General features: G+C 51.9%; 1 protein-coding gene across 10 annotated transcripts in view; it reads right to left on the reverse strand.

The window, feature by feature from the left end:
- The window catches only part of EHMT1 (euchromatic histone lysine methyltransferase 1), a 112,932-nt gene that overhangs the window by 71,666 nt on the left and 16,896 nt on the right, over positions 1-24,370 (reverse strand). The window lies entirely within an intron of this gene.

A 24,370-nucleotide genomic window follows, 5' to 3' on the forward strand; every position in this document is an offset into this window, starting at 1 on the left:
TAACAGTGGGGGCCGTGAGGGTGTAACAGTGAGGGGCAGTGAGGGTGTAACAGTGGGGGGGCCGTGAAGGTGTAACAGTGGGAGCCGTGAGGGTGTAACAGTGGGGGCCGTGAGGGTGTAACAGTGGGGGCCGTGAGGGTGTAACAGTGAGGGGCAGTGAGGGTGTAACAGTGAGGGGCAGTGAGGGTGTAACAGTGGGGGCCGTGAGGGTGTAACAGTGGGGGCAGTGAGGGTGTAACAGTGGGGGCTCTGAGGGTGTAACAGTAGGGGCGCCGTGAGGGTGTACAGTGGGGGAGCCGTGAGGGTGTAACAGTGGAGGCCGTGAGGGTGTAACAGTGAGGGGCAGTGAGGGTGTAACAGTGGGGGGGCCGTGAAGGTGTAACAGTGGGGGGGCCGTGAGGGTGTAACAGTGGGGGCCGTGAGGGTGTAACAGTGGGGGCCGTGAGGGTGTAACAGTGAGGGGCAGTGAGGGTGTAACAGTGGGGGCCGTGAGGGTGTAACAGTGGGGGCCGTGAGGGTGTAACAGTGGGGGCTCTGAGGGTGTAACAGTAGGGGCGCCGTGAGGGTGTACAGTGGGGGCGCCGTGAGGGTGTAACAGTGGAGGCCGTGAGGGTGTAACAGTGAGGGGCAGTGAGGGTGTAACAGTGGGGGGGCCGTGAAGGTGTAACAGTGGGAGCCGTGAGGGTGTAACAGTGGGGGCCGTGAGGGTGTAACAGTGAGGGGCAGTGAGGGTGTAACAGTGGGGGCCGTGAGGGTGTAACAGTGGGGGCCGTGAGGGTGTAACAGTGGGGGCCGTGAGGGTGTAACAGTAGGGGCGCCGTGAGGGTGTACAGTGGGGGAGCCGTGAGGGTGTAACAGTGGGGGGCCGTGAGGGTGTAACAGTGGGGGCCGTGAGGGTGTAACAGTGGGGGGGCCGTGAAGGTGTAACAGTGGGAGCCGTGAGGGTGTAACAGTGGGGGCCGTGAGGGTGTAACAGTGGGGGCCGTGAGGGTGTAACAGTGAGGGGCCGTGAGGGTGTAACAGTGGGGGCCGTGAGGGTGTAACAGTGGGGAGACGTGAGGGTGTAACAGTGGGGGCAGTGAGGGTGTAACAGTGGGGGCCGTGAGGGTGTAACAGTGGGGAGCCGTGAGGGTGTAACAGTGGGGGCTCTGAGGGTGTAACAGTGGGGGCCGTTAGGGTGTAACAGTGGGGAGCCGTGAGGGTGTAACAGTGGGGGCTCTGAGGGTGTAACAGTGGGGGCCGTGAGGGTGTAACAGTGGGGGGCCGTGAGGGTGTAACAGTGGGGGCTCTGAGGGTGTAACAGTGGGGGCCGTGAGGGTGTAACAGTGGGGGGCCGTGAGGGTGTAACAGTGGGGGCCATGAGGGTGTAACAGTGGGGAGCCGTGAGGGTGTAATAGTGGGGGCTCTGAGGGTGTAACAGTGGGGGCCATGAGGGTGTAACAGTGGGGGCCCGTGAGGGTGTAAGAGTGGGGGCTCTGAGGATACAACAGTGGGGGACTATGAGGGTGGGATAGAGTAGGGGGCTGTGAGGGTACAACACTGGGGGCTGTGAGGGTCTAACAGTGTAACAGTGGGGGCTGTGAGGTTAGAAGCAGGGGTGCACAGCTGCAGGGGTCTTCTCAGCCCTCTCAATAGCCTGCATTCACCCCATTCAGGCCTGGACGACAGCATGGTTTGCTGGCGCTGGCCCACCGCACGGCCCCGCCACAGTTAGGAAGCGGGAGCGTGGCCTGGCACCAAGGAAAGCTGAGGCCCCGGCCTTCTCCCTGGAGGTGGGAGCACGCTGACTGGCAGGCCTGACACACCCTCCTCATCTCCACGAACAGCACAGCGCAGCCTCCGCTCCCCGGGCCCCTGCTCGTTGCCCTTCCCCCAGACCCTGACCCCCGCCCCCAGCCCCCACCCCTTGCCCCCACGGCCTCCGCTCCCCACCCCCACCCCGCTTCAGGAGGAGGCCCAGCCGCACCCCCTCAGGCAGCTGCACCTGCTCCCCGACGGCCCCCACCCGGCACACCGCCAGCCCCCTGCCCCCCCAGCACGTGCACTCAGGGAACACCCAGCCCAAACCATGACAAAACCCGAACCAAGCAGAACGCAGGCTGAGACCTGAGGCCTGCGGGCTCCCCTCCAGGCAGAGACCAGGGCAACCCCCACATGAAGAGCTGGTGGGTGAACCCAGCCCTGCTCTGCAGGAGGAGCCTCAGCCCACCCCGGCGTGCCTGGGACACCTCCAGAGACACTCCAGCAGAGTGGGGCCCTGGGGCACCGCACAGAATCACTCCTATGTGCTGCCTCCACAGAGAGGACGAGGCTCACGGGAGAGAGGACCAGCTGCGGCGGCCAGGGCACAAGAGCAGCTCAGAATCTCGGGCTAACCCAAGGACGACACGCTGAAAGCTGGCGGGCCGTGTCCAAGAACCAGGACAGACTGCCGGGATGCGACTCCTGGGAGTCCTTCCTCTGAGCGTCAGAATGAGTAATGACAGGAACGATGGTGAGTAAACACCAGCACTGATGAACGAGCCAGCTCAGCCGAGTCCGACCCTGCGACCCCATGGGCTGCAGCACGCCAGGCCTCCATGCCCATCGCCAAGCCCTAGAGCTTGCTCAGACTCGTGTCCATTGAGTGAGCAACATGAGTATCAGCTGACAATCCAACAGGGATGCACCTCCTTACCCGAGATTCCAACCACTGACGGCAGAGCACGCTGGGGGCGGAAGCTGTCACTACAAACTGTGGAGGAGCTTCACGAGAAACACGACCTTTACAGAATCTCCCAGTAATCTCCTGCAAGACTGTGCTCAAGTACTGGGGACACCTGCAGGCTCTCCTCATCCTGGGTCGTCACGGAAAAGAGGCAGGTCTCCGGTCTCCTGACACCCAACCCTAGGCTTCTGGAAAGCAGCGCAGACCCTTGGATAAGGAAGACTGGGGAGCTGGAGACCAGAGGAGCCAGGAGACCCCGCAAGCTCCCGGCAAGAACACAAAAGCAGCATGGAAGGTTACCATGACAACTGCACACACGGTGACCAGGCACCGTCTCTGCGTGTGACCACGCAACGGCTGTGCACAGTGACCCGACGCCGTGTCCAGGGGTGACCACGTGTGACCACATGATGCCTGTACATACAGTGGCAGGCACTGTGTCCATGTGACAACATGACTGTACACACAGTGCCCGTGTGCCGTGTTCACCAGTAACCACGTGTGACCACAAGACTACACACAGTGACTGGGTGCCCCATCCACGCGTAAGCACGTGTGGCGATGTGACAACTGTGACTGGGGGCTGTGTTCACGTGTGACCACATGTGACAAGGTGACTGAATATACACACAATGACCAGCATCGTATCCACAGGTAACCACGTGTGACCACAAGATGACTGTAAGCACAGTAATGACCAGGCACCGTGAACGTGTCCTCGTGTGACTACACGGCTGTACACACAGTGACCGGGTACTGGGTCCATGTGTGAATAACATTGACAGTCGTGTGCAGACCACACAGCTGCACCATCATATTCTGATGGTTATTCAAGAGGAATGTCCTTGTCTGCGTAAGAGTCTGAACTTGATTCTGAGCCCTTCAGAGCACGCTGCACATATGTGCACGTAGGTGGGTTCACACGGGGGCACATGTGAAGGACACAGTGGAGTGTGGTAAAGATAGACAGGCATCACTGTGCTAACCTTGCAACTTTTCTGTATGTTTGAAATTATTAAAAAATAAACTGTTGCAAAAAGCAGCTAGAAAGGACTTCAGACGAGCAGCGGGCCGTGCGGTGCAGGCACACAGGGCAACGCTGAGCACGAAGGGCGGAGGTGGCAGCGAGGACTCAGAGCGGGAGCGCAGGCTCTGTCCCCAGGGGCCTGGCGCGCTGGGCCACGGCTCCTGCAGCTGAGGGCGGGGCCCTGCCCCGGGGAAGCCGACGTGGGCTAGGAAAATGTGGGGACCCCTGCTCCGGGGGCGGCCAGGGATGACGGGCCTGGCGCCCGGTGTGGGGCCAGCAGAGGGTAGGGCCCCGTGCCCCCAGGGTGGCTGGGGGTGAAGGGCCTGGCGCCCGATGTGGGGCCAGCAGAGGGTAGGGCCCCATGCCCCCAGGGCGGCCGGGGGTGAAGGTCCTGGAGCCCCACACGGGGCCCACAGCCCAGGGTGCTCGGCGCTCACAGCACACCTGCGTGCATGGGGGCTCCTCCGCCTGCTCGGCCTGCACCCCATGTGGACGGAGGCCTGGACTGTGGGCACACACACAGGCCCCAGCGCGGCTGAGGGACCTGTGTCCCGGAAAGCGCAGGACCAAGACGCAGAGACACAGGTGGGGCAGGGACCGCGGGGGCAGCCAGCCCAGGAGCCAGGAGCCTGGGCTGCTTCCACCTCAGTCAGCACAGGCGTTACAAAGTCTGCCTTTCCGGAGCTGGGACGACGAGAAGCTGGGGCGATCCTGGGCTGGGGGAGGCAGCGCCCAGTCAGGCCCGTGGGGGGAGCTAGCCTCCGGACACACAGGACCAGCACTGAGCCTGCACACAGGTCCCGACCCGCAAGGTCTGGGCCGTGAGCAACACTCACACAGCTCACCCACCTGCCCCGACATCGGCACCTGACTTCAGGCATCACCTCCCAGGAACATCCTTGGCTGCGCCTCTCAGTAACACCACCATGACCCACCCCACCAGGTAGGGCAGGGGGCCAGCTGCCTCAGCCCAGGACCCCAAAGTCCCACTGTCCACCGAGGGCGGGGTGGGACCACACCTCGTCTCCAACCATGGCCCCACGTGGATGGACCCCGGCACCCCTCAGCCCATCCCAGCTGCACACCACCACCCACCACCCACCACCCACACCCATCAACCTCCCTCAGACAGGAGGCCTCGGGGGCCCAAGGCCCTTCCCAGAGGTCCTTCCGGGACCTCACCCCGCGGTTTCAGCAACGGTGCCAGAGCTGTGCTGTCAGCACCTAAGGAGGAGTCAGGACGGTGGCACCGAGTGATCCTGAGTGACCGCGTTCATCCCACTGTGGTCCCACCACTGACACCACCTCTAGGCCCCGGGTCCTCGCTGGCAAGCACCGGATGTCTGGAGATGAACCAGAGCAGGAACAGCTGCATGGCCCAGGACTCCCACGAACTCAGCACGAACGACCCACCTCCCACGTCTGGTCACCACCACCAGCCGTCTGCTCACAAAATTAAGGTTCATGATTCCCCCCAAAAAAGGTCTGTTTTTAAGAATATGATGTAACACACCTTCTAATAATGCCAGAGTGAGCCCGTTTTATCCTGTATCTACCTGAGGGCATTCAGGAACCACTGACACACACGACGTGCCAGGCCTGGGCAAGCGCGAATCTCAGCTACACTCCTGTCCCCACTTAAAGCCCAAGCACTGCTGCTGGGGGCACAGGGTGGAAGGGGGGAGAGGACAGACAGGCAGGTGGGCAGGACGCGGCTAAGAGAGGGCGAGGGTCCGCACGGGGCTGGAGCCTGAGGTGCTGGCAGGGTCTCCAATGAAGGACAAACTAGCTCGTCAGATGAATATAAAGAGACACTCCAGAGAAAATGAATACTCTCTGGGCCTGAAATGTCTGCACAAGCCTCTACCAAGCCTCTCCTCTAATGCCGCTGTGCCTTTAAAACTCAGGCCACCAGCGGCCAGATTTGCATAAAAAGGAAGAGCAGCACTTAATCACAAGCTCGCAGAAAAGAAATTATTTCACTTCTCTCAACCTTGTCTAGCCTAGCAGGTTATCCTTTCTCCCAGATCGAAACAAAACAAAATGATGGGTTAAAACACAGTTTTGAGCTATCATCTGACTAAATTAGGACTTCTCCATTTATAATCATCTACCTGACCTAACAGAAGCAGAAGATTTTAAGAAGAGGTGGCAAGAATACACAGAAGAACTATACAAAAAAGATCTTAATGATCCAGATAACCACGAAGGCATGATCACTCACAAAGCCAGACATCCTGGAGTGCAGAGTCAAGTGGGCCTTAGGAAGAATCACTACAAACAAAGCTAGTGGAGGTGACAGAATTCCACTTAAGCTATTTCAAATCCCAAAACAGGATGCTGTGAAAGTGCTGCGCTCACCAGGCCAGCAAATTTGGAAAACTCAGCAGTGGCCACAGGACTAAAAAAGGTCAGTTTTCACTCCAATCCCAAAGAAAGGCAATCCAAAGAAAGTTCAAACTACCACACAGCTGTACTCATCTCACACGCTAGCAAAGTGATGCTCAACATTCTCCAAGCGAGGTTTCAACAGTACGTGAACTGAGAACTTCCAGATGTTCAAGCTGGATTTAGAAAAGGCAGAGGAACCAGAGATCAGATTGCCAACATCCACTGGAACATCAGAAAAGCAAGACAATTCCAGAAAAACATCTATTTCTGTTTTATTGACTACGCCAAAGCCTTTGACTGTGTGGATCACAACAAACTATGGAAAATTCTTAAAGAGATGGGAATACCAGACCACCTTACCAACCTCCTGAGAAATCTGTATGCAGGTCAAGAAGCAACAGTTAGAATCAGACATGGAACAACAGACTGGTTCCAAACTGGGAAAGGAGTATGTCAAGGCTGTATAATGTCACCCTGCTGATTTAACTTATATGCAGAATATATCATGCGAAATGCCGGGCTGGATGAAGCACAAGCTAGAATCAAGACTGCTGGTAGAAATATCAATAACCTCAGATATGCAGACGACACCACCCTTATGGCAGAAAGCGAAGAGGAACTAAAGAGCCTCTTGATGAAAGTGAAAGAGGAGAGCGAAAAAGCTGGCTTAAAACTCAACATTCAAAAAACTAAGATCACGGCATCCAGTCCCATCACGTCATACAAATAGATGGGGAAACAGTGACAGGAAATAGCAACAGTGACAGACTTTGCTTTCTTGGGCTCCAAAATCACTGTAGATGGTGAATGCAGCCATGAAATGAAAAGATGCTTGCTCCTTGGAAGAAAAGCTATGACCATAAAAAGCAGAAACATTACTTTGCCAACAAAAGTCCATCTAGTCAAAGCCATGGTTTTTCCAGTAGTCATGTATGGATGTGACGTATCGTCTCTCAGTCATGTCTGACTCTTTGTGACCCCATGGACTATAGCCCACCAGGCTACTCGGTCCATGAGTGGGTTGCCATTTCCTTCTCCATGAATGTGAGAGTTGGACCACAGAGAAACCTGAGCACCAAAGAATTGATGCTTTTGAACTGTGGTGTTGCAGAAGACTCTTGAGAATCCCTTGGACAGCAAAGAGATCAAACCAGTCAATCCTAAAAGAGATCAACCTTGAATATTCATTGGAAGGATTGATGCTGAAGCTGAAGATACAATACTTTGGCCACCTAATGTGAAGAGCTGACTCACTGGAAAAAAGAGCCTGATGCTGGGAAAGACTGAGGGCAAGAGAAGGGGTCAACACAGGATGAGATGGTTGGTTGGCATCACCGACTCAATGGATATGAGTTTGAGCAAGCTCTGGAAGATGATGAAGGACAGGGAGGCCTGGCGTGCTGCCGTCCATGGGGTCAGAAAGAGTCGGAAACGACTGAGTGACTGCACTGAACTGACTGACCTGGTTGTACACGAGTGAAACACACTCACACAGGCGAACCACCATCCAGCAGTGCAGGCTGTGACCAAGTCAACACGGCCACAGACGTCAGAACCCAAAAGGCCACTCTCTGTACATAGACCACAGAACCAACACGGGTGAGGGTCTGCCGGTGGCTCACTCGTTTCCCAGAGCCTGGCCTTTTTCCTGGAGGAACCTCCAATGAAATCCTCTAAAGTCTCCCTCAGGCCTTGTCACTGAGAGGTCACGGCTTCCCTACAGCCTGTGACCATGGCCCCACAGGCCCGGAACCCCAGTGCCCCCACCTCAGGAGGAGAGGAGCCCCCACTGTGGACAAGCCCTCCACTCTCCTCCCCTCCTTCTGCACGGCCATACCTGCTCACCTGTCCCACCTCCACCCAAGACCCACCTGTCCAAAGAAAGAGGAGCCCTAGCTCCTTTACCTCCTCCCTGGGAGACAGACACAACCCAGAGTCAAACCCATACAAACACCGGGAACCCAGACCTGCGACCTCGTCCGCAGCATCAGACCTTCCGGTTGGCGAAAGCCACAAAATTGAGCACAGCTGAGAATGCACCGCACGCAGCAGGAAGAGGCAGCCGTGTGTGCTCACTGGGCACACATGCCGCTCGGCTCTCATCCAGCGCACCGCCAAGACACGGCAGTTCCAGAAAGACAGCTCCTCCCATGGTCTGCTCCCCGCTACCCATAGCATGCCTGCCCAGACTCCAGGACCTCTGCGAGCAGACCTCACCTCTACCTCACAAACCCATACTGAAAACGGGATCTTCTCAGGGCCTGGGACTTGCGGGATTCTGGGGCTTCCTTCAGTCAAAGAGCCCTTTACACACAAACTTCCAAATCAGAAGACAGCTACAGGGTGGAGGCAGTGGAGAGCCCGAGTGGGGCCTGGGGTCGAGGGCGGGGTGGAGCGGCTACACCAAGGACGCCGCGTTCACAGAAGCAGGGTCTCCGGAGCCCTGAGACACAGCCCTCTGTCCACCACCAGAGCCCCCGACTCCACACCGAGCGTGCTCCCTCGGGGCCACGGGAGAGCAGGCGGGCCCCAGCCTCATCCTCGGTCAAGCACTGCAGGCTCGGCCCTGCGCCTGGCCCTCACACAGTGACCTGCCGCTTCTGACAGTAAAACTGGAGCTGGCACCCATGATGCCTGAGCTGCCCTAATAAGAGCCCCTCCACCAGCCTATCCAGACCCTCATTCAACCTCTTCACGCCTCCAGCACAACCCCTATCAGACCTGGCTGAAAGGCACCGGGGAGGGGGACGAAGTCCGCCGAGGAGGGACCAGCGCAGACCGGGAGCAGCAGCACACCACCGGGGAAGGGCGCAGCCGCCCCACACACGCCTGCCCCGCGCTGGGCCGGACATCCTCTCCCAGGAGACCACACTCTACCCTTCGGAACACCCGGGTCACATCTGATCTAAGGCCCTGATGCGGCTGGAGAAAAAAGACCGAAAACTCTGTGAAGTTTCCTACTGAAATGCCAAAGGGCAGATTCCGACATATACAATCATGTTCAGTCACTAAGTCATGTCCAACTCTTTGCAACCCCATGGACCACAGCACACCAGGTTTCCCTGTCCTTCACTATCTCCCAGGGTTTGCTCAAGCTCATGTCCACTGAGTCTGTGATGCCATCCAGCCATCTCATCCTCTGTCGCCCTCTTCTCCTCCTGTCCTCAATCTTTCCCAGCATCAGGGTCTTTTCCAGTGAGTCAGCTCTTCACATCAGGTGGCCAAAGTATGGGAGCTTTAGCTTCAGCATCAGCATCAGTCTTTCCAATGAATATTCAGGACTGATTTCCTTTAGGATGGACTGGTTGGATCTCCTTGGGACTCTCAAGAGTCTTCTCCAACACCACAGATCGAAAGCATTAATTTTTCGGCGCTCAGCCTTCTTTATGGTCCAACTCACACACCCATACACAACCACTGATAAAACCAAACCCTAAGGGAAAGAAGCATCCCAGGAGGTGAGGAGAATCCCCAATCCCAGGCCCAACGTGGGAAGCCCAGTGCAGGTCCAGCCACCAGGGCAGCAGGCACTACCAGCTGCCCAACACTGGGACGTCCAGCGATATCTGAAGGTTGGATAAATGATAAGTCAAGTTTCAGCATTAGTTAAGTGTACCTAAACTTCAAACCTAACTGGGCACCCTGTATCCTTACTTCCTGAACCTGGTAACCCTCCACTGAGTCTGTGAGAATCAGCAAGGGGCAGAAGGACCCTGGGTTTCTGATATTCTGAGATGGTGATTTACATTTTCAAAAGACAATATTCTCTTGCCCTATGAAATCATACTCCTAAAATAAAAAGAGAAATATTAATCAAATAATTTCTTCATAAGAGAACAGAACACAAAAAAAATAAAATTCAGAGAAAAAAAACAAAGGAATCATGAAGTCCTAGTCTAAGGTCTTCAGGTATCCTTACGTAATACAAAGAACAGGCCCAGTCCGAGGTCTCTGCCCAGGGTTCAGCCCAGCGGTGGCTTCTCCTCCCGGAGAACCATGCAGGCGCCAATGCCGGCTGGGCTGCGGGCACCAGACGGGTTTTCAAAGCCGGACACGTCTTTAATCCAAGAAAATTCCAGGATATAGAGTGCTACCCGCCCACCCGCACCCCCTAATTTTAAACTATTTACCACATATCAATTTCACAAGCCAATTATCAAGACAGTGGGGAAAGAAAGAATGAATCCTTTCAACATCTCACATATATTTTTTTCCCCTCCTTTGTCTGTTTCTCCCCTTGACAGAAAAAAAGGAGAGTTCCAAAATTTGGAAAACACAATACCCAAAGTGGCGCATACAATGCATTTCAGTGACTCTGAAACAGACGGGCTCCTCGTCATCTGCGGCTTCCCCTCAGCCGGCCTCTCTGCAGAGAGCCGATGGCCACTTGCCCGGCTGTGAGTCTTCACCCAACCTCCGCACCCCGCAAGGCCGCCGACCCAGGCTCTTCCCCAGGCCAACGCTTCGGATTGAGCAGAATCCCCGGCAAGTGCAGACTGTGCTGGGACGCTGATCTGAACCAATCAACCATAAAGTGACATTCCGACAAGACTGGAGGGAAACCTTAAAATGGTTAGATGATGTGAATTACTGGAATTTTGTTAGGTCTCAGACGGTAAAGAATCCGCCTGCAGTGCAAGAGATCCAGGTGTGATCCCTGGGTGGGGAAGATCCCCTGGAGGAGGGCATGGCAACCCACTCCAGTGTTCTTGCCTGGAGAATCCCATGGACAGAGGAGCCTGGCAGGCTACAGCCCACGGGGTCGCAAAGAGTCGGACACGACTGACCAACACTTTAATGTTCTTTCACTAAATGACATGCAGTTATGTTTAAAACGTCTGCATTTAAAAAAAAAAAAACACACACTCCAAGTACAGAGGTGGAAATTTCATGACCCCTAACGCACAGTGCCAAGACCTGCGCGGTCGCAGAAAGCGAGGGACACACGGGCTACGTCTGTCAGAGGTGGGAACTCACTCTTCATGGGAGTCTGGGGGCAACAGGAGAGACCCACATGGCAAGGGAACCACACGCGAACCTTTGCAAGGTCCAGCGACACCCCGGGACCCGGCCCCACCCCGGCCCTGTGCCATGGGATCACCTACACCCTCCACCAGCCCCAGGAGACTGAGGAACGCCTGAAGCCGGGGGACACAAGCATGCCCGACGGACCCCAGCCAGTTTCACTGTTTAACACATACAAGTGCATCACAGACACATCTGCAGTCTGCTGTGAGCCAGTCACCCCCAAGTCCAGCCGTCCAAAGGGAGGCCCCGCCACAGCCCGGCCCCAAGCCATGGTGGCCCAGGTACCCACCACTGTCTCCACAGCTCCGCCTCTCCCGAGCCTTACAACAGCAGCACTCCTTCTCTGTTAAAGCCCGTCACCGCCACCCTCCCACCCCGGCTGGCCCCATTCCTGAAGACGTGGGCAGACTGAAGCCAGGCCCTACCCAGCCCTCCGAGCCCACCGACTCGAAAACTTCAGACTCCCAGAGTCTGCACACCTGTGTCCGCTTCGGAACGCCGCCTGGCCCCGTCCACACACACCCAGTCCCTCTGCAGCCAGCTCCTTCCCAAGTGCCTCGGCCGCCACGAGGGCCGGACGGCACCACCAGCCGGCAGTCACCCCCGGCACAGGGGGAGTCCAGGCTTGAGGCGCACACACCTCGGAGCAACCTCGCTCTGGCGCACAACTCGAGTCTTAGGTAGAAACTGAGACCCAACGCCACCAGACAGGTAGGTGCTCTAAACAGGAATCTCGGTCAGGCCTCACGCCTGTGCACCATCAGCACGCTCGATGCCCCCTCACCACGCACAGGAGACACTGCTCCCTTCCTGTTTTAACCCCTGAAGCCACTAGTAGCAGGAACCGTCTATTAACTCCTTTTCTCACTCCAGTCTCGCCCCTCTTCAATCTACTCGCCCCTCTTAACATCTACTCTGCAGTTCAAATGTCATCTTCTAAAACTGTGACTGTCCTCTATCTTCTCAAAACACCCAGTGCTCCCACCGTGCAGAGTTCAGGCTCACATCTAACAGCACGGAGAATCTCAAAGCAGCCGCTGGCCAGCTCCAGACCCAGCCCACCTGTGTGCTTCCAGCAGCTAAGAACGGCTTCCACATGCGTAACATATGAAAATAAGAAAGCACATGTATCACAAACCATGAGGCGCATGCACAGATGGCCTTGCCAGAAGAAGTTTGCTGACCCCTAATCCAGCCCAACAATGTTCAGGTCCAAATCAGCCTGCCAAACACCCTGAGGTGGCAACCTACGGCACCACACTACTCAGCGCTCCCAGGCCAGAGCCTTGGTCTTGGGCTGCATGTCCTTCGCTCAACTTTCACCCTGAAGGTCCAGCTCTGCACTGAGCCCCACAAGGAACCACAACTCTGCCAACCTCGCTGGACAGGGAAACCCCGGGAAACGCGGTGGACTTGTTCCCCCAGGTGAGCCCTAGCACCCAGCCTAAGACTGCCCCAGGATACATCTTCCATGACACCTGTCCCAAGACTGTTGATGAACACACTTCAAGGGATGATGGACTACAAAATGCAGCCCTGTAACATCAAGAGGTAAGTCATGCAGTCACAAAAAGACCACACAAAGGAGAGGCCACCACACCACACAGACGTGCACTTGCTCTTTAAGACGAGACAGAAAAACAAAGGAACAAAGGAGGTGCTCTGGAATGGGGGCAGGGAGCATTCTGGGCTCTCCGCCAAGGACGACAGTGCGTCTTGTGCAATGGGGGGACTGGACTCAAGACACTGGTGAGCAGTGAGGGGACTGGACCAGAGGGCTAGGAAGGTACCACACCACCACACGCTCTCTGACAGATGCCTGTCAAGAATGCAGCCCTGCCTGGTGTCAGAAGACACTCAGAAGCTGCTTCCGAAACCGGCTCTGTAGAGAGACGGCATACACAGAGCCCGTCCAGCCCGGCTCTGCTGCCGCCAGGGCCTGCGCCTCCGCTCCAGGCCGGGCATTGAGTCCTCAGAGGAAGACCAGCACTCCAGGAACTCTCCCAGCGGGTACCCTCTCTGTGACCACTGCTTCTTGCAGACCAGGGAAGGTCTCACGCTGGACCGATGGCACCAAGTGCAGCCGCCGGGAACAGTCACTAGGGACGCGCGTCGGACCGGGCCCCACGGTTCTCGCAGGCACCAGCTGGGCAGCGCCGCCTCACTCAAGAGCTGCTCCTTCCTGAGGGCACGACCGGAGTCCCGGGAACGGGGTCATATCAGGCCATATTCTCTCCTCTCACCAGTGCCTGCTTCTCCAGGTTACGAATGTGACAGGAAGGGCCTTCAAGTGTTTTAATGAGAAGAAAGTTTTCAATCCACTGCACAGCAGGCAGCACGAGCGTCCAGTAACTGACCACCTCCCCAGGCCAGGGTTCCCGCAGCCCCGCTCCACACCCCCTGCAGAACACGGGAGGGAAAACAAGGCTGGGTGGGATTGATACATCAAGAAGGGGGAGACACCAGCTCCCCTCTGCAGACCTGAAGCACCTCCCAGGAGACACCGGCGGGGAGGGGCACTGTCCACCCTGGAGGACCCTGCAGGGCCGCCAGGCGCCAGCAGGCAGACGGAGGTGGGCCGAGCCTCTGACGGGCAGGAGAGCCCCAAGCTTCCTGGGAGGAGGACCAGCCCCTGCTGAGCAGTGACTGAAAAAGGGACGGGGACCAGGACCCGCGCCACCCACAGAAAGGTGGCGGAGGGCCAACCACAGCCCTGGCTCAGCTGGACGGGCCGCCATCTGGTGGTGAGAAGAGGAAGCGCAGGCTATGTGCAGAACACCAGAGAAATTCACTACGTTTTTCTTCCAATCAGAAAGGTTCTTGAAAGAAGACTATATTCCTAATCAGATTCGATATTTTTTTCTAAACTTTCCACAATACTGCTCTATAATGGGACTGAAATAACATGGGAAAAACAAACACATTCACGGCTGAATTTCCTTCAAAATCCCCATCTGACAAAAGGATTGAGCACAGTGGAGACAGTAAACCAAAGGAGGTGAATGCTGTGAAGCCTGCAGCACAAAAACATGAAGCTTGCTGCCATCGGAATGAACGCCCTGTGAGAAACAGGCTCGTGGGGTCAAGGTCACTGCGGTGCAGCCCTGCTGAGCGGCGCGGCCCAGACCAGCTGGCGCGCTTGGAGCAGCCACGGGGGCCCCCTGTCTCTCTGGGCTGCAGACACTCCCCCCAAGTCAGAAATCAGAACCGGGGCGGCCCGCCACTCTCTTTCAAAATAACAAGAAACCCGCATGTTAATATAGAATACATTTATAAAAAATAAAGTGAACTTGTTCAGTCATGTCCAACTCTTTTGAGACCCCATGGACTGTAACCTATCAGGCTCCTCTGTCCATGGGATTTTCCAGGCAAGAGTACTGGAGTGGGTTGCCATTTCCTTCTCCAGGGGATCTTCCCCACCCAGGGATCGAACCCGGGTCTCGCACATTGTAGGCAGACACCAGGGAGTTCTACCACTTTTCAAAACAAAAAAGTAGAGACAAAAATGGTGTTGCTTTACATGTTTACAAGTTGCACTCCTGGCTTAACAGAACACCACTCGCCTCCTCTACAAGCTCATCTCCCACAGTGTCGTCTCCGACACACTCATCACCCACAGGCTGCCACTCTCAGACCCCGCATTCTGTGCTCAGGACTGGGCGAAGGGGACGCAGGCGACGGTGGCCCCCGCTCTGATCTGCTCACGACCCAGGGGTTAGGTTAGGTGCCTCCTGCGTGGATGCTGGGGACTGAGCAGGGCTGGCGCTGAGGGGCCAGGGAAGGCAGGGCGGCTGGTGCTGGTGCAGCCTGGTTGGGATGAGGGGTGAGGCCTGGGCCCACACACTGCCAGGGTGACCTCATGCATCTCTTGGGGCAGCTTTGTTTCCACAGAGCATTATTCAACTCAGGGTTATCTATTAATTTTTTTCTACTGTAAAACTAATAAATGTTCATTATTTCTAAAAAAAACTTATATTCCAAAAAAATATTAAAAAAAACCCTGTCAATCCCAATCCCATAATTCAAATATCCACGTTAACTACTGGTATAGTTCCATCTGTTTTTTTCCCCAAATTTCATAAAAAATTTAAATTTGGGTTCATCTGTAATATACACAATTACTAAAAACCTGTATGTAGGTCAAGAAGCAACAGTTAGAACTGGACATGGAACAACAGACTGGTTCCAAATAGGAAAAGGAGTATGTCAAGGCTGTATATTGTCACCCTGCTTATTTAACTTATATGCAGAGTACATCATGAGAAATGCTGGGCTGGATGAAGCACAAGCTGGAATCAAGATTGCTGGGAGAAATATCAATAACTTCAGATATGCAGATGACACCACCCTTATGGCAGAAAGCGAAGAAGAACTAAAGAGCCTCTTGATGAAAGTGAAAGAGGAGAGTGAAAAAGTTGGCTTAAAGCTCAACATTCAAAAAACGAAGATCATGGCATCCAGTCCCATCACTTCATGGTAAATAGATGGGGAAACAACGGAAACAGTGACTGACTTTATTTTCTTGGGCTCCAAAATCACTGTGGAGAGAGACTACAGTCATGAAATTAGACGCCTGCTCCTCAGAAGAAAAGCTATGACCAACCTAGACAGAATATTAAAAAGCAGAGCTAACACTTTGCCAACAAAGGTCCATCTAGTCAAGGCTATGGTTTTCCAGTGGCTATGTATGGATGTGAGAGGTGGACCATAAAGAAGGCTAAGCACCGAATTGATGCTTTTGAACTGTGGTGTTGGAGAAGACTCTTGAGAGTCCCTTTGACTGCAAGGAGATCCAACCAGTCCATCCTAAAGGAGATCAGTCCTGAATATTCATTGGAAGGACTGATGCTGAAGCTGAAACTCCAATACTTTGGCCACCTGATGTGAAGGGCTGACTCACTGGAAAAGAGCCTGATGCTGGGAAAGACTGAAGTCAGGAGGAGAAGGGGACGACAGAGGATGAGACGGTTGGATGGCATCACCGACTCAATGGACATGAGTTTAAGCAAACTCCAGGAGACTGTGAAGGACAGGGAAGCCTGGCATGCTGCAGTCCAAGCGGTTGCAAAGAGTCGGACACGACTGAGCAACTGAACATAATCACTCCTTCCTTCTTGAATGTGAATGTCACGTGCTGTTGAGAGGCCAGTAAAGAAGGCTGAGGACCAACCAGGGGGGTTGGCAACAACCAGGTCAATGGTGTCCTGCTTGAACAGGCTCAAAGGGTAGGTCTGGAAGGTCCTGGAAACAGCAAAGGTGGAATGAAGTCTAAGAAACTGGGATTTCATTTACAGGAAGGTCAAGAGAGTTGTGGACCAAGAAGAAGGTTGAGCACCAAAGAATTAATGCTTTTGAACTGTGGTGCTGGAGAAGACTTTTGAGAGTTCCTTGGACTGCAGGGAGATCAAACCAGCCAATCCCAAAGGAAATCAACCCTGAATATTCATCAGAAGGATTGATGCTGAAGCTAAAGCTCCAACATTTTGGCCACCTGATTGATGCGAAAAGTCAACTCACTGGAAAAAACCCTGATGCTAGGAAAGACTGAAGGCAAAAAGAGAAGAGGGTGACAGAGGATAAGATGGTTAGATAGCATCGCCAACTCAGTGGACATAAATTTGAGCAAACGCTGGGAAACAGTGAAGGACGGGGAGCCTGGTGTGCGACAGGCCCTGGGGTTGCAGAGTCAGACATGACTTAAGGACTAAACAACAAGAAGCACGTGCGCACAAACGCCCTCGTTTTCAGAGCCAGGATGATGAGCGTTCAGGCTGCAGAGCAGCTGGGTGCCTACAGCCCCGCCCCCTCCGTGCTGGAGCCAGAAAGCAGGACCGAAAGCCGCCGTCCCCAGCACAGGCGCTGGGCAGGGCTGCGGGCAGACGGGGAGCCACGCACACCCCGCGGCGCTCAGCAACCCGGGCCGGTGGCGCCAGCCCGTGTCCCAGCCACACCTCCTGCCCCAACTGGGCCCCTCACCTGCAGGCGCGCAGGCCCTCCTTCCGCTTGGAACCCTTCCTCTCTGGCCCTCTCCCTGGAGAATCAGTCTTTCTCCCACAGGCTGCCAGATTCTTTTCCAGCATGGACCAGAGTCAAGACAAACTTAAAAGATTTTCAGCCCAGGGCAACACTGTCCACAGTAACACAGTAGGACCAACAAAGATAACTTTAAATTCTCCAGCAGCCCTGTTAAAAAGTGTGAAGAGGAGTAATTAATTTAAATAAATGTTATTTAACCCAATACACATCCAAAATGTTACCAGTTCAACATGTAACTAATATTAAAAAATAAATAAATAAATAGTACCCTGCAAAAGCACAAAATGTCTCAATAAGCCTCTGAAATCCAAAGTATACTTCACACGTAAAGGACATCTCAGTTGGGGTGGACCAATTTCAGATGGTCAAACATCACTTGGGGATCATGGAGGAGGGTGGCAGCCACCTCTCCACTCCAGCCTGAACAAGTGCAGAAGCCAGCCCACCCCCAGATTCCACCTGCCTCCAGGAGTCAGGGAGCCGGGTCTCCGCCTGGAGTCAGAGAGCCGGGTCTCCGCCAGCAGCAGGAAGGGGCACCAGGAGCCTCCTCCAGCCGCCCCGACAGGCAGGTTCCTCCCCAAGGCTGCTTCCACACCTTCTCTCTCCGTTAAAAGCAACCTATTAAAACTAATAAAACTAATAAAGCTAATAAAGCTGTGTAACTGTGAGATTTTCTCAAACTAGAACACAAGGACCTCGACAGAGACAAGGCACCACGTTCATTCCCACCTGACCCTCAATCAGAAGCTGGCACGCAGAAGGCATGAAATGCCTGTTACAGAAACAAACAAACAAAGGAACAAGTGACTGAACACAGGGTTCCTATGGAGGCCTTTAGGACTCAACCTCGGTCACCAAGGTCAAATTTACATATATATAAATAACTCATTCAATCTATCCATCCACAGGCCAATTCCACCTCCTTCTCCTATTATATGTTGTTATACAACAGAAATCACCTAAAATTGTGCTAGGTAAAGTTAAGATATTGGGAAACCAAGAAAACCTAAAGACCCACTTTCAAAAAAGTTTACAGCCCCATCACTGAAACAATGATAAAGAAAGCTTGCATAAAGAAACCAGTAATCAAAACAGAAAGTAAGTGTTGTGACAAAAGACAGGGCGCCCAGAAGCAGAGGGGCTCCATCAGAGGCTGGCAGACCCCCAGCGCACCGCCTGTTTCTAGACAGCCTAAACGCCAAGGATGGCTCTGTGCTCTTAAATGCAGCAAAGACCATGTGAGACTCAAATCCAGGACCCGCACACAGCAGCGCACAGCCAGGCTCCCACGTCCACACGCATCTAGGGCTGCCTTCATGACACAGGCAGAGCTCAGCAACACCAGGCAAGTGCCTCTCGCCGAGCGCCACCTGGTCACCACGCCAGCTGAATTCGTCACATAAACACGAGGAGAGGCATGGTTTCAAACACCGAATGCCATGCTCCAACCCCACGATCGCTGTGTGTGTCTTGCAAAGACATCAGCCAGGGTAAAAGAGGACAACGCACAGTACAGACAAAACACTCACCACAAAGTTCACAACTCAAAGGAAAACAACAGTCAGAAAAATCAGAAAATTCCGAGAAGCTCAACAAACTCTAAATAAGATAAACTCAAAGAGATCCTCACTTAAGACACATAATCTAACTGCTGAAAGCCAAGACAGAGAACCCTGAATGCAGCAAGACAGAAGCAACTATGTATAAGGGACCCTCCACAAGACTAACCACTGATTTCTCAACAAAACCCAGAAGGGTAGAAAGCAGTGAAATGACTTTTAAAGTGTCAAAAGAAAAAGACTGTCAACCAAGACTTCTAGACACACCAAAGTATCTTCATAAATGAAACAGAAACTAAAGCATGCCAAGACAAACAAAAGAGAATCTGTCACTAGCAGACACACCCTACATGAAATATTAAGGAATTCCTTCATACTAAACAAAAGGACTTAGGCAGTAACACAAATCCACACGGAAGAAATAAAGAACACCAGAAAAGGCAACCACACAGGTAAATACTAACGACAGTACACAGGTATTTTAAGGTGTATCTCTTTGTTCTCCCACATGACTCAAAAGACAACTGCATAAAGCAATCACTGCCAGTCTGTGCGGATGGGGAGACAATGCACAAAGATACAATGTGTATGACAATAACAGAACAAGGACACAAGAAATGGAGCTGGAGGAAAGTGATGAAAGTCTTCAAGTCGCTCAGTCGTATCCGACTCTTTGGGACCCCAGGGACGATACAGTCCATGGAATTCTCCAGGCCAGAATACTGGAGTGGGTAGCATTCCCTTCTCCAGGAGATCTTCCCAAACCAGGGATCAAACCCAGGTCTCCCACATTGCAGGCAGATTCTTTACCAGCTGAGGCACCAGGGAAGCACATTTTTTCTATATCTTATTTTTTATTGGAGTACAGTTGATTAACAATACCATTAGTTTCAGTTGTATAACAAAGTGATTCAGTTATATATATACATGTGTTTATTTTTTTTCAAATTCTTTTCCCAATGAGGTTGTTATATGACACTGAGCAGAGTTTCAGGCGCTACATAGCAGGTCCTTGCTGGTGATCCATTTTAAATACAGCAGCGTGTACACGCTGATCCCAAATTCCCTAACTATCCATTCTCCACACCCCTAGGAGCAAATATTGTGATATATAATATTTTAATAACACTATTATAATACAAAGTAGATTGTTATAAGTTAAAATATTAAATAATAATCCTCAGGGAAATAAAGAATAACTACAGTCAGACAATAAGGGAATTAAAATAGTACCCTGGAAAATAACAAAAAAAAAGAAACTAACAGAGGAAAAGAGGAAAAAAAGATGTAAGACATTCAGAAAACAAATACCAAACAGTGTAAATCCTGCCTTTTCAGTAATTATAACAAATGCAAATGGATTAAATATTTCAACCAAAAAGGCCTAGACTGATCCAACGGATTAAAAAAACAATGATCCAACCGCATGCTTAGATTGAAATACATCATGAGATTAAAGGTAAAAGCAGGAAAAAAAGGTGTACTATGTAAATAGAAACCATAAGAGAACTTAAGAGGCTACACTGGTATTAAACAAAATAAACTTTTTTAACATTTATTTATTTATTTATTTATTTGGCTGTGCCAGATCTCAGTTGTTGCACATGGGATCCAGTTCCCTGACCTCAAACTGAACCCAGGCCCCTGCACTGGGAGCAATCTCAGCCAGCGGACCACCAGGGAAGTCCCCAAAACAGACTTCAAAACAAGAAATACTGCTGGAGACCAAGAGGGACACTTCTTCACACAAAGACAAACAACAGGTAGATGTAACAACGCAGTTATACGCATAACTAACAGCAAAGCAAGAGAGCTCCAGAAAAACATCTACTTCTGCTTCACTGACAACGCTAAAGCCTTTGACTGTGTGGGCCACAACTGTGGGACATTCTTAAAGAGATGGGAATACCACACCATCTAACCTGCCTTCTCAGAAATCTGTATGCAGGTCAAGAAGCAACAGTTTGAACCGGACATGGAACAATGGACTGGTTCCAAATCGGGAAAGGAGTATGTCAAGGCTGTATATTGTCACCATGCTTATTTAACTTATATGCAGAGTACACCATGTGAAATGCCAGGCTGGATGAAGCTGGAATCAAGATTGCTGGGAGAAATATCAATAACCTCAGGTATGCAGATGACACCACCCTCATGGCAGAAAGCAAAAAAGAACTAAAGAGCCTCTTGATGAAAGTGAAAGAGGAGAGTGAAAAAGCGGGCTTAAAACTCAACATTCAGAAAACTAAGATCATGGCATCCAGTCCAGTCCCACCACTTCATGGCAAATAGATGGGGAAACAATGGAAACAGACTTCCCATTTTGTTTCCAAAAATAAAGTGACAGACTTTATTTTGGGGTGCTCCAAAATCACTGCAGATGGTGACTGCAGCCATGAAATTAAGACACTTGCTCCTTGGAAGAAAACCTATGACCAATTTAGACAGCATATTTAAAAAGCAGAGACATTACCGACAAAGGTCTGTATAGTCAAAGCTGTGGTTTTTCCAGTCGTTACGTATGGATGTGAGAGTTGGACCATAAAGAAGGCTGAGTGCCAAAGAACTGATGCTTTTGAACTGTGGTGTTGGAGAAGGCTCTTGAGAGTCCCTTGGACTGCAAGGAGATCCAACCAGTCCATCCTAAAGGAGATCAGTCCTGAATATTCATTGGAAGGACTGATGCTGAAGCTGAAGCTCCAATACTTTGGCCACCTGACGCGAAGAACTGACTCACTGAAAAAGACCCTGATGCTGGGCAAGACTGAAGACAGAAGGAGAAGGGGACAACAGAGGATGAGATGATTGGATGGCATCACCGACTTGGACATAAGTTTTGAGCAAGCTCCGGGAGTCGGTGATGGACAGGGAAGCCTGGCGTGCTACAGTCCATGGGGCTGAAAAGAGCTGAACACAACTTAGCAACTGAACTGAACAACAAAGTCTCAAAATAGGTGATGTAAAACCTACAGAACAGAAAGGAAAAGAAAAGCCAGCAAGAACAGCTGGCGATTCCAAAACCCTGTTAGCAACCGACAGAATCACTAAAGAAAAAAGAGGGGGTGGGGAGGAAGGGTCGAAGACTGGAGACTGGGGGCACGCCCGCCTGACACACCAGGCACAGCTGCCTGGACAGCGCAGGCCCCGCTCTGAGAAAGGACAGGACAGACTCTGAGCCATTAAAAGAACCTAGCAAATTTAAACACACTGCTATTAAAGGATGTCCTCTGACCATAATGGAACTAGAAATCAAGAAATCAGGGTAGTCCAGGAAATACCTAAACACTGAGAAGTTAAACACTGCAATTCTAAATAACCCACGGGTCAAAGAAAAGAGGACATATTTTGAGCTACAAAAAAAGAAAACAGAACATATCAAAACTTACAGGAAGCATCTTGTTTGTTTCCTAGGGCTGCCACAACTGAACCCCATAAACTGGGTTGATTACAACACGAGAGACTCACTGTCTCACAGGTCTGGAGGCCAGAAGCCCAGCTGGGCCACTCCGGCGCAGATGACTCCAGGGGAGCTGCCTCCTGCCTGCCAGAGATCCTAGGCACTCCAGGCAGACAGCTGCCTTCCTCCAGGGACTACCCACCTGGTCCTCGCTCTGTGCAGGTCTGTGCTCGCGAGGTCCTCTCCTCTGAGGCTGACACCAGTCACACTGACACCTGGGCCCACCCTACTCAAGTTCAACCTCATCCGAATTCATTTGCTATGACCCTATTTCCAAACAAGGTCACATTCTAAGATACTGGGAAAACAGGACTTCAGTATATCTTTTGAGGAAACATAACTGAACCCAATAACACAAGAAAGAAACACTGTGAGGGAAATGGAACCGTCTTAAACCCCTGTATCAAAAAAGAACTCATGCCAAGACCCTAAGCTTCCACCTTAAGAAACTAGAAAAAAGAAAACGAACCCCAAAACAAGCAAAAGGAAGGAAATAAAAGACCAGGGTGAAAATAAAATAGGGAACAGAAAAACAATCAGGAATCAATAAAATCAAAAGTTACTTCCTCGCATCTTCAACTTAACTCAAACCTCTGACTAGACTGACCAAGAAAGCAAGAAGACTCAAATACTAAAATCAAGCAGGAAAGCAGGAGAACTCCCCTGAGGCCCAGTGGGTAAGAACCCACTGCCGACGATGGGGACGCAAGCCCCCTTCCTGGTCCTGAAGACCCCACGAGCCTCAGAGCGACGAAGCCCGCGTGCCACGACCTCTGAGCCCGAGGTCTGCAGGCCGTGCTCCGCAGCGAGGGAAGTAGCGAGAAGTCTGCGCGCCGAAACCAGGGCAGCGCCGCTCGCCACGGCTAGAGAAAGGCCACAGCAGCAACGGAGACCCAGCACAGCCAAAACAAGGAAATAAGCAAAATTATTTCTTTATAAAAAAGAAATTAAAGACTTAACACATGGAAACATCACCCGAATTCATGGATTGGAAGACTTCAGATGGACACACCCCAAACTGATCTACAGTCAACACAATCCCAATCACAGTCCCAGAAGTCTCTTCTGCAAGTATCACCCTGCTCCTAAGATTCATAAGGAAGCAGGAGTCTAGATAAGCCTGAAAAGATCTTGAAAAAGGACTACGTCAGAGGACTCACACTTTCCCATTTGTTTTACTTATTACATGAGTAGAGAAGTCAAGACAAGATGGTACCGGCAGGACAGACATACAGCTATACAAACTAGATCTGAGAATCTAGAAATAAACTGTCACATTTGTGGTCAACTGATTTTCAACAAGGATGCCTTCACAATTCAATGGGCAAAGAAGAGTCATCAGTAAACAGTGGCGGACCAACTGGAGAGGCAAGCGACGAAGAACCAAGCTGTGCTCCCGCCTCACATCAAATACCAAGAGCACCTCAGAGCAAAGACCTCAGTGTTGCAAAACCTTTAGAAAGAAACAAACTGCATGACATAGATTATGCAGTTATATGGCACCAAAAGTTCAAGCGATCAAAGGAAAAAAATTTTAACTGGACTTGTCAAAATTAAAAACTTTTGTATAGTCTACAAGCAATAAATGCTGGAGAGGGTGTGGAGAAAAGGGAACCCTCTTACACTGTTGGTGGGAATGCAAACTGGTACAGCCACTATGGAGAACAGTGTGGAGATTTCTTAAGAAACTGGAATTAGAATTGCCGTATGACCCAGCAATCCCACTTCTGGGCATACACACCGAGGAAACCAGATCTGAAAGAGACACGTGCACCCCAATGTTCATCGCAGCACTGTTTATAATAGCCAGGACATGGAAGCAACCTAGATGTCCATCAGCCGACAAATGGATAAGGAAGCTGTGGTACATATACACCATGGAATATTACTCAGCCATTAAAAAGAATTCATTTGAATCAGTTCTAATGAGATGGATGAAACTGGAGCCCATTATACAGAGTGAAGTAAGCCAGAAAGATAAAGACCATTACAGTATACTAACACATATATATGGAATTTAGAAAGATGGTAATGATAACCCTATATGCAAAACAGAAAAAGAGACACAGATGTACAGAACAGACTTTTGGACTCTGTGGGAGAAGGCGAGGGTGGGATGTTTCATGAGAACAGCATCGAAACATGTATATTATCTATAGTGAAAC

The sequence above is a fragment of the Dama dama genome, chromosome 11 (assembly GCF_033118175.1).
Source record: "Dama dama isolate Ldn47 chromosome 11, ASM3311817v1, whole genome shotgun sequence".
In the NCBI taxonomy this organism is placed as follows: Eukaryota; Metazoa; Chordata; class Mammalia; order Artiodactyla; family Cervidae; genus Dama; species Dama dama.